Source organism: Tachysurus vachellii, chromosome 7 (assembly GCF_030014155.1).
Source record: "Tachysurus vachellii isolate PV-2020 chromosome 7, HZAU_Pvac_v1, whole genome shotgun sequence".
NCBI classification, from domain to species: Eukaryota; Metazoa; Chordata; class Actinopteri; order Siluriformes; family Bagridae; genus Tachysurus; species Tachysurus vachellii.
The window spans coordinates 6,491,512-6,507,236 of NC_083466.1; the positions used below are offsets into that span (position 1 = coordinate 6,491,512).

General features: G+C 36.2%; 1 long non-coding RNA gene across 1 annotated transcript; it reads right to left on the reverse strand.

The window, feature by feature from the left end:
• Positions 1-1,739: 1,739 nt before the first annotated feature.
• Positions 1,740-13,187, reverse strand: LOC132847916 (uncharacterized). Its single transcript, XR_009648675.1, has 3 exons — positions 13,078-13,187; positions 4,483-4,526; positions 1,740-1,898 (listed from the first exon to the last, which is right to left on the reverse strand). It is a non-coding gene; the product is annotated as an uncharacterized LOC132847916 (long non-coding RNA).
• Between the last annotated feature and the right edge of the window lie 2,538 nt (positions 13,188-15,725).

Sequence of the window (15,725 nt, forward strand, 5' to 3'; positions counted from 1 at the left end):
AGGTTACCGTCACATCTCCATAGCTTTCTGATGCACACAATTGAGCCAGACATTGTTTAGATCTGTTTGTGGTCTCAGTCCCACCCAGTTAGGTATATATGAATGTCAATATTTTTTTGTAAAGTGAACCAAAACCATAAATGTCTTCACTCAAAGCCTGTTTTGCTTTTTTGGTGGTTTCGATGCAGGAAGTCAATGCTCATAAACATAACGGTCACAATGTAGCCACTGGTGTATTTTAATAAGTAAGTGCTGCACAAAGTGGTATAATGAAAAATTACAATTTCCCAAAGATCAAATATGTTTTAAACTTTGATCTAAAATGATCACAGAAGAATCTTGAATAATGTCTACCAGTCTAGCAGATACAGCAAATGCATGGTCAACTTCATGTTTTAGCTAAGATTGAGGAACAGTCAGAGATAGATGTGTGGTTTACCTTAGGTCTAGATGGATGTATATTAAGCATATCTGCAATGTTAGAGGGGTCCAGTCCAAGGCTTTAGTCCCCAGGCCACAGCACTTTGACCATTTGTAGCAGTGAAAAGGGAATCTGAAAAGGTTTTGAGGAAATGTAATTATGTAATGAGTAAAATATGTATTCTTGTATTGCATTTACAATTAAACTTGTATATTCCTTTGTACAATCCTGAGATCAGGTTAGGTTGGTGAGTTGGCTGCAGATAATGCCCATGTAATTTAAGGTAAATGAATAAATATATTCAAAGATATTTAGGTAAATGTTAAATATCCCATGGTACCTATTAAGCATCCTAAAATAAATTAATGTCAGGCTGGAGTATGCACACAACATTATGGGCAATTAAAAATATAATTCATATTGATTCATGTATTCATGTGAAAACTCTATGCTTACAACACAACCTAGGTGTGTATCACAGTTGACTATAACAAAGAACTAAAAAAATTAAATGGGCCAAGATTTAGAAGAATTTTTTTAATTGAAAATCAAATCAATAAAACTCTTGTGTTTGACATTGGTGTCTTTATAACCAATAAACAGTATGCATAGACATTAAATAAATGGTTTATTCTAAATAGCAATTTTACCTTCTCTAACTAAGTCACTATTTACAATTGCTTTGTGATGACAGAAAAGTGTAGAAGAAAAGTGTAGATTGCATAGAAAAAGTTATACTCCATTGTACCTAACAGACAAAATGTATGAAATAATAGGTATACCAGCATTTTATGATATACAATGAAATGTCATGATAGTTTTGGTATAAGAAATCTAGGTGTTCCTATTAAAGAGGTAAGGACATAGGAAGCATACATGAGCATGAGTCTGACTTCAGTGTGACTAATGTTTGTCCTGTCACTTCCTCCAAACCTGCTTTCGTTCCTACAGTTGTTTTGATTTTTGTCTGTAAACCTTTCATCTGCTTTAAAAGGTTATGATTAGATTGTAATTCTGCTTCTGTGTCTGCTAGATTAAGAACTGTAAATATAAATAAAATTCCTATTTTTCATCCCTAATATTAGTTAACTTGTAACACTCAATAGACCTGAATGTAAGGTGTACGAAATGTTTCATAGAAAGGAAACAAAAAACAGACACACCCAGTTTGAGGTGTGTTAGAGATAAAGCATATTAATCATGTGACTGTTTGTGCTATTGCATGTGTTTATGGCAAGTCTGAATGCGCAATGAAATGTATGACAGTGAGTGTATCCATAGCAACTGCAAGAATCATACCACATAATGCAGTTTGTCTGTGAGTGGGGTTTCCTCATGCGTTAAGCCTCTGTGCGTCATCACAGTGTCTCTACTGGCGTTTCACAACCACCCACAGGCCTCTGGGCTCCTCAGAATCTTCTGACATGTCACAAATTCATTGTTGCCTCACTACCAGGTGCTAGAATCATGAAGTAGGCTGGGTTTTCACACCACACACAAACACACACACATTGAAAGTTACTAGAAACTTTACTTGCTTTTGAAGCTCATTCATGATTTTTGCATAAATCATTTTTAAGGGATTAGGAAACCTCAGCTGCCATTATTGGTAGTTAATTACTGAAGTTAGTAATTAAAAAAGAATCTTATCTAAACCTTCATATGGATTATTTGGTCAGGTGTCCATATTCTTTAGTCCATATTTAACTACGTACATTTACCAATACTACCACTACCACGTACTACCAATTTAATGTTACCTAGTTTTAAAGAAAATTTATGATCATTTTGAGATGACTTGACCTAATCCACTACATCACAAGGGCATAGAGTGACCATCATTCTCCAACATTTAGAATCGCCAACATACACAAATATAATATATGTTTTTGGCCATACTAAGTGGTGTACACATTCACAAGTTCTGAAATGACATTAAAGGTGATGCCCCAAATCACTCATTTGTTAAGGTAAACATGCAAAACCAGACAAGGGTATTTTGCTCATTTGAAAGACATAGTCATCTGTGGTTTTATTTAGTTTGTATCTTTTTAAGAAACGAATGGGGGTTTGCTTTGGAGTTTTGTATGCTCCTCCTACGATACACAGAAAATTCTTATATGTTTCAGGTTAGTCAAGTGAGACTGAAGACCCTGCCCCCTTCACCCCAGGAGGTCAGTGACAGATGGGGCCTCTTCAACAGCTGCAAAAGCCTGGGGGGTATGAGGGGGCCAAAGGTCAGCCCGTTTATACAGGCACCAGAGCCACACCCACACAGAATCAAGCCAAGGATGAGGAGGCTGTGAGCCTGGATTTTTTTGGGGGGATTTTCAAGTCTTTTTAACTTACCCTCAGAAGTCTTAATCTGCAACAACATTAAAATAGGATAACACTGACATAATACAGATGACTCATATACACTAGTAAATCATTTCTAGTACCAGTCGAAAAATATAAACACATCTGATCATAGAAGAAGTCTCTTCATTTTATATTTCTTTCATTAAAATGTAACTCTTATCATAATCTTAATCTATTTCATATGGAAGCCTCCCTCAGGTCCCAGACTACCCACATGTTGGCTTCTTCTCCAATTAACTTATAAATGAAAACAATAACATTAGTAAGGTGTTGAGCTACCAGAAGCAAATCCTCATGTTGACTGTACTGGCTAGAGCATGTAAGCTCCTTTATTACCCCTTTTCCACCAAAAAGAACCGAGTGCTGGTTTAGAGCTAGTGCTGGTGCAGGTTCAAAGTTGGTTCCACTGGCGATCCTTCTAAGAACCGGATTGCCTTTCCAGCAGAGAGCCATCACAGAGCCGAATCTGACGTCACTGTATACGTTTCGTGTTTCCCAGCAACGTTAGAGCAGCAGCGGCAAACACAAACACAACATCAACAATGGCGGATGTTGCTTTACTGATAATGCTCATGGCTTTGTGAACCTACATTGGCACCCAAACGCGGCGAATCCAATGTGTACTTGCAGCTGCATGTAATCTGTATAAACGGAGGTTGTAATCGAGAAAGTACATAACATTGTTTTATCATTAACACAGAAAAAAGGTAGCCTTAGCATGTAGCTACCTACTGTCACGTGTGCTGATAATTGATCATATTGCGGTAAAGTAAAAGTGTATTAAACATTAGTATACTTAAGGTACATTATCAACAGTAGCCCCGCCCACAGCTCCTGACACAAGCGGTTCTTAAGTCTAGACCAGCAACGTTTTGGTGCTACTTAAGAACCACTTTTCCTGGTTCAGAGCAGTACTCAAACTGCCTCGGTGGAAAAGGGGCATTAGTTCTTAGCTTTGTGCATGTGTATACAGGTATGAACAGAGATAGTCATTGTCAAAAAAAAATGTTATTAAAAGATATTCTGTGTTTCAACCATTTCTGTGTTGATATAAAAGTATGTGGGGCTCTTCACTTTGAAGAAAGCTCTATGTACTGTATGGCCATCAGCCAAGGGTATTTTCTATAAATAAAAAGCCAAAACGTACAGAGGAGTGTGTGTCCTTTTGTCATCACATGTGTGGTATAAAAATAGCAATGTTACACACCTCATTAAGATTAGTAGGGCTCAGCTTGAGCCAAAAACAGCATAGGTCAAACCATCACTTCCTCTAAGCTCAACTTTCACCATTCCAAACAGTGTAGGAGCAAATTTCTATTGAGAGGGAGAGAAAACTGAATATAGGTTGGGAATTTAAGTCTATATTTGCATTCCATGTGCTTGAAGCTGCTTTTTTTTAAAAGTTCTGAAGAAACAAGAAACCATTCTTATATTTGTATATATTTCAGTTTAAGTACAAAATTCTGAAAATATTGTAAATGCTGATAAATGCTGTACACTTTAGTTTGCTGTACATGTTGAGGTTGGTTTCACCCCTTGTTCTCATACACAAGGAATTTGTTGCAATTGCACAAGTCTGTTAAAGAAAACTGGTTTCTAGTAATGCTCACAATGTGTTTCTGGTATCTGAGAAGAAAAACATTAGAGTTGGTATGCGAATGAGAATTCATGTCATTCTTTATCCTCTTGATGTTTCATACCTTTTATATGTCACAGCAAGGTTAGTCACAGCTCAGACATTTTCCTGTTATGAGAGGGAAAAATGTCAGGTTCACACAATGTCAGCTCATAACAGAAATTAGTAAGAATTAAAGCACCTTAGAGGAATGTGTCATTAGAGAGGCTGAACAAAGGCCAACTGCATTTTATAAATGATTTTGACTTTTGGCTTTAAATATAAATGTTTTTTTCTCACTGTTCCTTGCAGTTGATGTTAAGAGATCCTAAAACCACACATGGGTAAGAATAGAAACTCAATGTAAATTTATTTTAATCCTTTGAAGCCACAGCTCATTATTCAGTTATGTTGTATCCTTATCCTTAATATATATTTGTATATAAAACAAAATATTTCTTTTCACATTTACAAAAAAATAAATTCCTTATTGAAAATAATATATTCAAGTGAAATATTTTATTAATGGAGCCCAGTATGTGATATTACTCCGTCCAGGGTGTATCCTGCCTTGATGCCCGATGACGCCTGAGATAGGCACAGGCTCCCCGTGACCCGAGGTAGTTTGGATAAGCGGTAGAAAATGAGTGAGTGAGTGAGTGAGTATGTGATATTGTTGTTAGAATAAGTATTAATAAATATACTTAATAATATAACATTTAAAACAAATGTTATGACAGGTGCACCCCCACATTTGCAGACCATTGAATAGTTGTGTTTAGCAGAGTGAAAGAGTGCAATGGAGGCCTACACACTTTTCCTTATGATTGACAAGAGAAGCAGATTCTCCATTGTGTTTGCAGAAGCGCAGGGCCCCTCTCACTCCTACACAAGCTGGAGGAATGGCAGATGGATATTAGACCCCTGTCTCAAGCCCCAGACCTCTAGACACAAAGTGTGTGTCTGCTCCGCCTTCAAATGTGTACAAAAGCCCAATGCCACCTCCCAAATGGCAAGCCACAGAAACTCTTTTTAGGCAGAGAGAAAGCCATATAAACACAAGGCACACTTGTATTTAAAATAGGTCCCTAAGAGAGGTCACATGAATACCACCAACACGCAGCTGTTATTGATTGCAGACCAACTCTTCTTATGAAGCCAAAACAAAAATTACATTTACATTTACCTTTACATCCTTTCATAATTTTTGTCTTTCTGGCTAAAAGCTAATTGTCTTTGGTGTCAGGATGAGCTTTTATATTTGACATGAATATGTTATCCTTGAACCATTAATAATTAGTTACCATGTAGGTTGCAAAAAATATAACTGTGGAATTATGGTTGTCCTGTTGCTATTTCATATAATTTACTGTTAACTTCAAAGATCTATACACGTTCTTGTAATTACTTAAAGTGCAGTGAGCTATATTTTGAGCATTTATAATAAAACAGTGTTTAAGCTGAGTGTTTTGCACTCAGCTGCAGAATAACATAAATTAATGTCCTCTTCTTGCAGCTTTGCCAAGAGAAATTACTTTTATGTAAGCATGCACTTAGCTGAGCTCTAATGGGATTGTGTATGACACACGTGTCTGATGGAGATGACATCATTGTGCAGTGTCACTCTTGTGTGTGGATGTATGGCACGCTGCAGCACACATGCTAACCCAGCAGCATGCCTTTTCACTCTCCACAAGCACTGCATCCATTAGCAGACTGCAGCCAGGCTCAACAGCGGGAGTCTGGTGCCGTGTGTACAGCCTTTTATCCTCTCTCTTACTGTCTTGTTTCTCATTTTGTTTGACATGTGTATCGCTCTATGGTTTCTCAAGCTTTGCACTATCATGTGTATGTGTATGATAAATGTGTATGATTTGTCAATTTGTGTGTGTGTGTGTGTGTGTGTGTGTATGCCACCAGACACACATCTCTGCTCCAGTTGAACCTAACTACAATTACCCACCTGTCAGTTTTGTAATTATCACTGCTTATACAGCTTCTTTATCAAACATATTCAATAAAAACAGACCTCTTCAGAATTAGATTGCTTCAAAGCTACTCACCTATATTTCATAAATGTCTTTAGTGTAGTGTAATTAAGTACAATGGATATAAACTGTCTATACTCCGCTGCTAAAACTGCAGGTTTTTGAAATAAATCATGTCAGAAGTACTGGTCACACCCTGCATGTGACAGTACTCTTTTGTATTTTTCACATCTGGTCTATGAGGTATGACTGGCAAGATGGAAGCCCTTTCTCACAAAAAAAAAGATTTCCCGCATGACAACAACCAAAGCACTTTGTATCCAAGTCAACAAAAGAATGGTTACACAAGATCAGTGTTTTCAAACAACCTAGTTAGAGCACAGATCTTAATAAAAAATAAATAAATAAATAAAATTTTCAGGCCAAAAAATTGCATTAACACTGTATTAGTTATGGAATGTGCATCTGCAGACAGATCTTTGTAATTTTCTATTTTCCTAAGCATTTATTTATTTTTTTACTTGAATTTTATTGGTTTTTATATTACTTTAAAGATGAAAAATATCTGCCATTTATCACTAAAACCTGTAATTTTATATAATGTTATAACACTATACCTGGCATCATACTAAACGCATCAATGTAATTAAGGTGAGTTACTCTGAAGTAAGCTAATGTTGAAGAGGAATTTGGTATATAATGAATGTTTATGACATAGAAACACTAGAAAAAGCCAGCAATGCCATACAGTAGCTGTTTCAACAACACTAATTACAAGACAATGACAATGGTGTAGTTGCAGTCAGATTCATTTGGAGCAGAAAGTTGCAGCAGACACACAAAAGAATTACAAAATCCCACAATTTTTACAGGGGTGTGCCAAAACAAATATGCGGACCAGATAATCCACAGTCGTTAAAGGGGCAGCCGAAAAAAACAAATGTAAGCTGCTATTTAAATATGAATTCAGTTACTTGACCATTACAATGATAAAGCAGGTCAGCATACACAAATAAACTACACTGTTTATAAAATTTACAGTGACAGTATTTATAGTGACCAGTTTTGGCAAATGTCAGTGTGGGAAATCATTGTGTTATAAGCAATGGAGCCTGAAGTTATTAAATGCAGTTCATTTTGTTCATTTTGTTAATGTCTTTCACTTTGTTATCTAATTGCCATTCAGTGTGTGTAAATGACTCTCACTCAGAAGTGCTCAGGGGTGCTGAATGAGTGTGCAGTCATAATCATTCTCTTTTTTTTCTTGTGTGCATGTGATACAACCTCAAACTTACAGACGTTCAATGATTAATGAATGAATATATAAATGGAGGTAAATGCATTGCCTTGAGAATTCCTGGAAGAGTTTCTTTCAGAGACGGGAGGTGAGAGAGAGAGAGAGAGAGAGAGAGAGAGAGAGAGAGAGAGAGAGAGAGAGTGAGAGAGAGAGAGAGAGAGAGAGAGAGAGAGAGAGAGAGAGAGAGAGAGAGATAAAGTAAAGTGGGAACAGAGCAGGAAGTCCATTATCTTATGTGATGCATAACCTAATTCATGTGGCCAAAGACTGCACAGATGAGGAAATGATGACATTCTTTCAAGCTATCATTGATCTTCTGTCAGTTCACAATCGATCTGGTACTGTATATGGGGCAAAGAAATTTCAGCAGGAAATATGGCTGATCTCAGGCCTAAAGAATCTGCAAGTTCATTTGCTGGTGTAAATTTAGCCTAGGTCACGTAATCCTGCCAGATTATAGAGGTTCGCTTACTCCTTGATTTACACTGTTTTACTTACTCTCAGAAACAAGCTGAAGTTGAAAACCAACAACAAAAAAGAATAGAAGAGCACACCTACCCACTATAAATCCTAGATATATCATATATTCCTCTCTATTTTATTATTTTCAGGCATTACATATGTGTGCATGAAACTCAAGTTATACTTTGGACCATGCCTATAAATTATCTCTGCTTCAAAGATACCCCTTATTGACCTGTATATGTACTATCACTGCTTGATGGACTGTAAATGTACATGTAAATCAATCTATTTAGAATATCTCTAACAATACAGCCTTCAATCGCAATCGTTTACACCACCTAATTAATAAACTGATTTAAGGAAATTCAAGTTTTTGCAGTATACTCAATTGGTTTCACTTTTATATTGATTAATTAATATTAATATTAATTATATTGTTTTATTATATTTACAAAAATGTAAAAATAGAATAACAAACAAATTAAAAAATAAATTTTGGCAGCATATAACAATCCAATTACCAATTAAAATCTCTGATTTTTTAACTGATTTTATCTGTAATCTGGTCAAATACCAGTTTAACCACTCATCACTCATCTCTCCAGTATCACACAACAGCTACCAGTGATAAAGGCTAACACTGGCTTCCTTCAAGATGCTAATTGAAACTTTTTTATGCTGCTGCTCTTGTTGTGTCACAGCACAGTGTAACACACTCTGCCCTCTTTCGCATACATGAGCTCACAGACAAATGCTATTGGCTAGTGTTGCTGTAGTATTGAAAGACAGAAAGAATATGTCAACCCTCCCACCCAGAGATCAAATTTCCCCTGAAATGCCGTCATTACCCCTGAAATACTCATACTGGGTACAAAAGTGATTTTAGGCATGTTCTCAAAGTTAACTTAAAGGTAACATCAGTAGTGCAAATAGATCATACTATTAGACTACTAGTAAAGAAGGAGAACAGAGATAACAATCTCATCCTAAATTACAAATAGCCAAAAAGCCTAAACTGTGGCAAAGTCTCTCCTTCCTTGTGAGTAAAATGAGCCTGAGCAATATCATCCAAAGATTCAAATTAAATCCCTAGTGCATTTTGAGATCAACATTAATGGCACTGGAATGCTCTGGGTTGACACTGATGACTATTCCTGGATCAGCTGAAACCACTGTCTTGTTTTGAAAGGGAAAATTCACCTGGAACTTTGAATTACCTGATTCTATAGATTTCACAGTAGAGTGACTTTAATCTGCAGCTCATATAAACACTACATGTCTTGTATTTTCCCATATAATGTAATACAGTAATACCTTTATATTGGGTCAACACTGAAAAGGTTTAATATAAACAGAAATACTACATTTTGGAAGCACTGCTAATCACATTATGGTATTAGATAACTTGTTATTTGTAGGGGAGAATTGGGTAGAGTTAGTTGTACATGGATCATAATGATACTGCAGAAATTTCCAAACAAGTTAATGTTTCTTAGTATTCATGGTAATCAGGGAAATGTAACATAGTGTTAGATTTAGAAACAAGTTGGAGTTTAATCAGTTTTCTGTGATGTGGGGGTACAAAAGAATCATCTTGAAATATAGTGATACAGCATCTCTAATGAGTGTAATAATTAAATCACACATATATATGGAGTGAGTCTTTGCTTATAGGTTTTATAGATTGTTATAGGTTTCTATCATTATTAATTAAAAAAAATTAAACACACCTTTATTTTGACAAAAAATAAGAAATGTATTTTGAACATATTACCTTTGTGTTCTGTATAATTCCTATACATGGTAATACAAAAGTGACATATATCCTGTTGTGCTGTACGATATAGAGATGAATAGTGCCTGTATGATGAACTTAATGAGTATAATCATTCACTGATTTATGTTAGCAGTGACTTCATGTAGCTCAGCAGTGACGAATAACGTCCAGCTTATCCTGAATCCTTGGATTTTCTGAGTTGCCGTCAGCAATACTGAGGTCACTATACTTCTGCTGATGTGTGCGTATGTGTGCTGACGTCTGCTCCCTTTGAATAATTACTGCATGTGGCATATGACCAATCATATGATGATGTTGCTACTGCTGCTGTTGCCATGGCAACCAGGTTCTTGGTGCTCCTTTTAAGTCTTCTAACAAGCTGGGTTAACACTGACAGTCATTGGGGAAAGAGAAAAGAGAGGAATTGGTGTAAAAGTGTGCCAACTAAAATTGCCAGACACATGATTGTCTGGCACAAATAATTGTCTACATAAAAATGTACCAGTTACCTGTAGTATGTTAAGTCAGTGTTGCAAAGCCTTTAACAAACATTCACTTTTTTCAAATTATCTTTGTTTAAAAGAGTAGTTTTACTTGACATATCTACTGCTGCTTTAAAAACCCGGTCAAACAAAAACAAATAAACACATCCTCTCTTTACCATTTCTGTTCAGTTTAAAGTAAATAATATCAACCACTAACACTACTATTTTGTAGATTTGATTAAACTAGAACTGTTTGTAATTGATTCTCTGACATTCATCTATATGCGAGTTGTTGCATTATTAATTTAGCATTTTCTGAACACACACACCCACAACAGATTCCCAGATTTCCATGCCACTGTATAACTGATTCACAACATTGAACACTGCCTCCTAAAAAACTAGTCATGACACATAGCTCCCACTGTCTCACAAACCATCACCAGAGGAAGTAATATGAAAGTGTGATCACACCATTCTGCTGTCTGTCCTCATGAGACACTGCAATAAACACAGATTCACCAATATAGCATGGCAAGTATACAGCAAGGTTGATGAATAAACAAAGGGAATAATGTGTATGCTAAATGATTAATTAAATATATTACAGTAAAATTTAATTTAAATGTAAACCAATTGTTTGTTCTGTTTTTTTACTGTTCCTTTTTCTCCTTTTGTTAGTTGTCAACTTTCCTGTATAAAAAAAATTGCCACTCACACCCACACACTAGCTCATTTACAAGCATCTATAGGTAGGTTCTAAGTGTTTGGAAAGGTGTCAGCTGCCTGTGTGAAGAATTCTTCTGTTATTTCACTTGGGCTAAATCACTGATTGTGTAGTGTCTCACACCTCAGATTATAAAGATGGGAGACATGGTGGTTAGATAAACACTCTCACCCACCCAGGGTGACAGTTTTTTCAGCTTGACATTTACACTCCCCAATCTCAGTGTGACTTGCACAGCATGGGTTATTACCCTGACTCAGCATGAGTGTGTTGCCAAAAATGACAGAAACATCCCAGATGAGGCACCTGAGGACTGCTCTGTGGTGACATTTTCACACAGGGTTGTATGTACAGTGGATCACCAAAAGAGTTGCTTAATGACCCTTTAGCCTTAATGATTTTCCATCCAAGATTCATCAAAAGGAGAACGTTACAAAAAGATGAGCTCAAGTAAATTTCTCACTTTCAGTAGCAAATTGTTTTTTAGTGGGTAAATATTAACCACAGATATTAATATGACACCGTGTTGTTAGTGGTTCATTCCAGCACAGAGTCATTCCCCCTGCAGTGAATCAGATTCTCTCTGGAAAGTGGCTGTTATGAGTAGAATGCTAATGGAGAGGGAGCTGGAGAGAAATCAGCAGCTGAGGTAGTAATATGTGACTGGAAACTCAATAAAGTCCTATCTCTCATTCTGTCCCTGGCACCCCCGCACACCCCCCCCACAAACACACACACACATTTTCCCTCACTCATTCCCATGGCAGCCAAACCAGACTGTGCTGTGATTAATTGCTAGAATGTGGGTCACTTTGGGAAATGAACAAGGAGATCACTTGAGAATCCAGAAGTGGGTAGCATTTTTGTTCCTAGTGGCCTAAGACTCTCCCAGATTTGCACATCAATCCTACTTCACCAAGATATGTTTGACTGCTTAAAAGCAAAGAATCGTAGATGCTTGTCCAGATATTGTTTGCTGGGTATCATTAGCCACAAAGGTGAGAAACATGTCAGGCAGCAGATGCACCATCATGAACTGGTGCAGCATAAATATTTGATGGATGTCTTTTTTACACAAAAATTTGTCATGAGGCAAAATGTTTTCAAGCTTTATGTTAGCTGTGTACATGTTTAAACGTCTATAAAATGAAAGGAATTCAATTGGGGATGCAAACATTTACACGCAGCTGTACAAGCTGCTTGTTTGAAAACAGAATAAATCAGTAAAACATTTATTGAAGTAGGGACAAGGCCAACAGCAAGTGCCAATATGCATATATAAATTAAAATATCCAATAGATTACCAGCAGAGAGATGAAGCTGTAAATTCCTGTCTTATCATTTAAAGATGTTTTGTAAATGCAGTACTGTAGTAGGTAGTTTTGTTACACACGCTCTGTGCTCATGTAAAAACTAATTTATCCAAACACTTATTTTCTAAACATTATATATTAGATATTTTGTTCTTTTTTCTGCTTATTAAAATGTTATGTTTGCCTTGATTTTCTGTTACATTCACTTCTTCCATTTTCTTCTTTCTGCAATTCTATCTATAATAAGACCAATTGAGAAAAAGACTATGAATGAGAACAAGTACACCTGAAAAATGTTCATGACACATTTCAATTCCGCTTGCAGGAATAGAAGATCACTTTGGTTAAACTTTTACTTAAAGTCAGCAAACTTTGAAAGCAAACTTGTATATTTATTTAAATTCTAGGTATTTTCTCTCATACTTGGAAAAACCCAAGTCAAGTCAGAAAGATGTAGTTGTTAACACTAATTTCCTAACACTAATGTTAGAGGAAGAATATAATGGTAAATTGTGAAATCTTTGAGTTGTTCCATTTGAACTACTTGGAACACAACAGAAACTAACACTCACTTGGTCATAGATTGGAAATCAAAGGTCAATGGAAATAACAAAGGGAAGTGACTCACAAAAATAATGTTTTTGGCATCTGTCCGGTCTGTCCTGTAAGTTCTGTGGCTCGCTAATGATTCTTGATATTTTGTATGGCTCTGTCTACACAGGGTCCATGTTATTCCAGTGGACAAGGTCAACAGTGCCATGAGGCAGTTAATGCATGCTAACCCATACAAGTCGTTATTTATCTGTTTCTTTCCATTACAAATGTCATGAACCTCTGTTTTATATTACCACTTGCTTTAATTTCTCATGAATATTTACCTTTTTACTGTACGTTTTGATTGCAAAACAATTGATGTGTGATGCTACTGATACTTTATCAAAAGTATTAAATAAATAAATAATAAATAATTAATCCCAACATACAAATGAGCAACAAATGGGTTAACAGTAGTTCTTTGGCAGTTTTGGTTTGTGCATTCACTTGCTTTCTGTTCATTTTGTTAACAATATTTATCAAGGTAAACTTGGTATTATTTTACTTCCTGCAGGGTAACAGGCAGAACACTTCACAGATCTGGATGACATCCTTTCTAATAAGGAAGTAGGTATTGTTACTTTTATTTAAGGAGGAACTCAACTCCTAGGTAAAGCAACAAGGAACTTTCCTTCCTCTGATCATCTTTCTGTAACTAGAAACTCAATGAAGCTGATTCTCTATTTACTTGTTGGACAAACTCTCCACAGGGGTAAAAAGTACACTTTGGGTGGCCTTTTATGTGCTAGGCAGTAGTATGGACTTTGAGAAACTAATTGGAGCATGTGTAGTTTAATTCCATTAGATTATAACTAATAAACTAATAAAATAAGCTTTGGAAATTCTATAGGGTAGCATGACAGAGAATATAACCTTCACAACAATAGGGAGAAATACCCATGCAGGAAACACCGAGCTCCTCTTTGTACACCTATACAGTGTTGTTACAGGCAGAAAAGGGAAATTACTAACTACACAATTTTACCAGGGTATTTGTCAGCAGACTTACATGAATGACGCAGTTTAAAGAAGAGGGAATGTGTTTTCTGGTAGCACACATTGCAAATATGACTGGCAACATCCCACTAGCAACAAAGGAAGCATGCAATGTAGTTAGTAATAGTGTGCTACAAGTATCTATGAATCGAAAAAACAGTAAATTCCCTGAGAGCTGATTTATGTGCTTATTTGAAAGTGAATAGTGTGTTGTTATGGGATTTCAGAGCAGGGGTGGTTTTGCAGAAACAGGCCTGTGGGCAACCCTGCCTTCATAGAGAAAACCAGCTGGTGGCCAACTTAAATTCCTAAGCTGAAGCCTCACAACAACAGCACATCTGTTCTGTCTACATAAGCACCAGCCAGACAAAAGAAAGGATCCTGTTTCTTTTCCTGGGATATGTTGTAAGTGCTACCCTCCCTGATTACTTTGTCACCAAAAGTGGTACTCTTCTTACAGTGTTGTCTAAAACTGGGAGAATGAACCTTAAAAACATCTTACACATCCATCTTCCAGGAAAAAGCAACATATGTTAAACTAAAGTCCTTTTAGATTTTGTTGTCAATAAGGTGTAGATTTTGTAAGGATCATTATTAAATTGGACATATTAGTACAATATCTTAAATTCTGATAAATTTAGCATGTCATTTATTTGCCTTTTTAATTAGATTGACATTGTCCAGATTGATTTTGTTCTTTTTATCTGTACTTCTGTACTCATTGCGCATAAATGGGCAACAATATTTGGAAACAATACCAGTTCAAAGTAAAGACAACACAGATTAATGATTAATGTATCTGCAAATTAGAGCATCTATATCTAATAGGGCTAAAGCTGTCTGATTTCTGATAATGACTTAGAAGCATTAGACCATATATTTCCCTATTAATTATGTTTGAGAAACATTTAGACATGTTTAAACATGTGAGTCAGAGTAGTACATCTGGTTCTCAGCATACTAAAAGAATTAGGAGGAAACAGTGTGGAAATTCCCCTTATCTAATGCTCTGGAATGCACCAAAGACTTATTGATTGATTTCCGAAAAGGAGAAAACTGAGGATCAAAACTCAATACATTAATATACATAAAATAATAACACTTAATACATTCATTTTATTTAAGATTATTTTAAAGATTATTGTTTTTTCGAGAACCTAACAGTTAGAGTATAAAACAGTCTCTAAACTTTTAAGGAATTCTGTTTTCCTGTACAATGTGCTAATGAATGATGGCCAAGGAGACGCCATAGTTACTGGTTTCCTACACTAATTTCCTAATTATACTGACTGTATGTTTGTCAGTTCATTCAGACCATGTTATAAGTAACCCTCACTCACTCACTCACTCACTCATTTTCTACCGCTTATATATAATAATACCTCGGGTCACAGGGAGCCTGTGCCTATCTCAGGCGTCATCAGGCATCAAGGCAGGATACACCCTGGATGGAGCGCCAACCCATCGCAGTATAAGTAACCCGTTGGCATCCAAACAGAACAGCTTTTCATAAACAAATGTGGTGTTCATTATGTGGATGTAAAGTCAGCTCTATCCAAGTCTAACATACATTTTACTGGCTTCCCAAGGTTCACAAAGCGCTTCTTATCTAACTCTACCAAAATTCCAGACCTGCTGCCCAAAGGAAATCAGTGTCACACCGCGTTGCAATCCACCCCCACAATC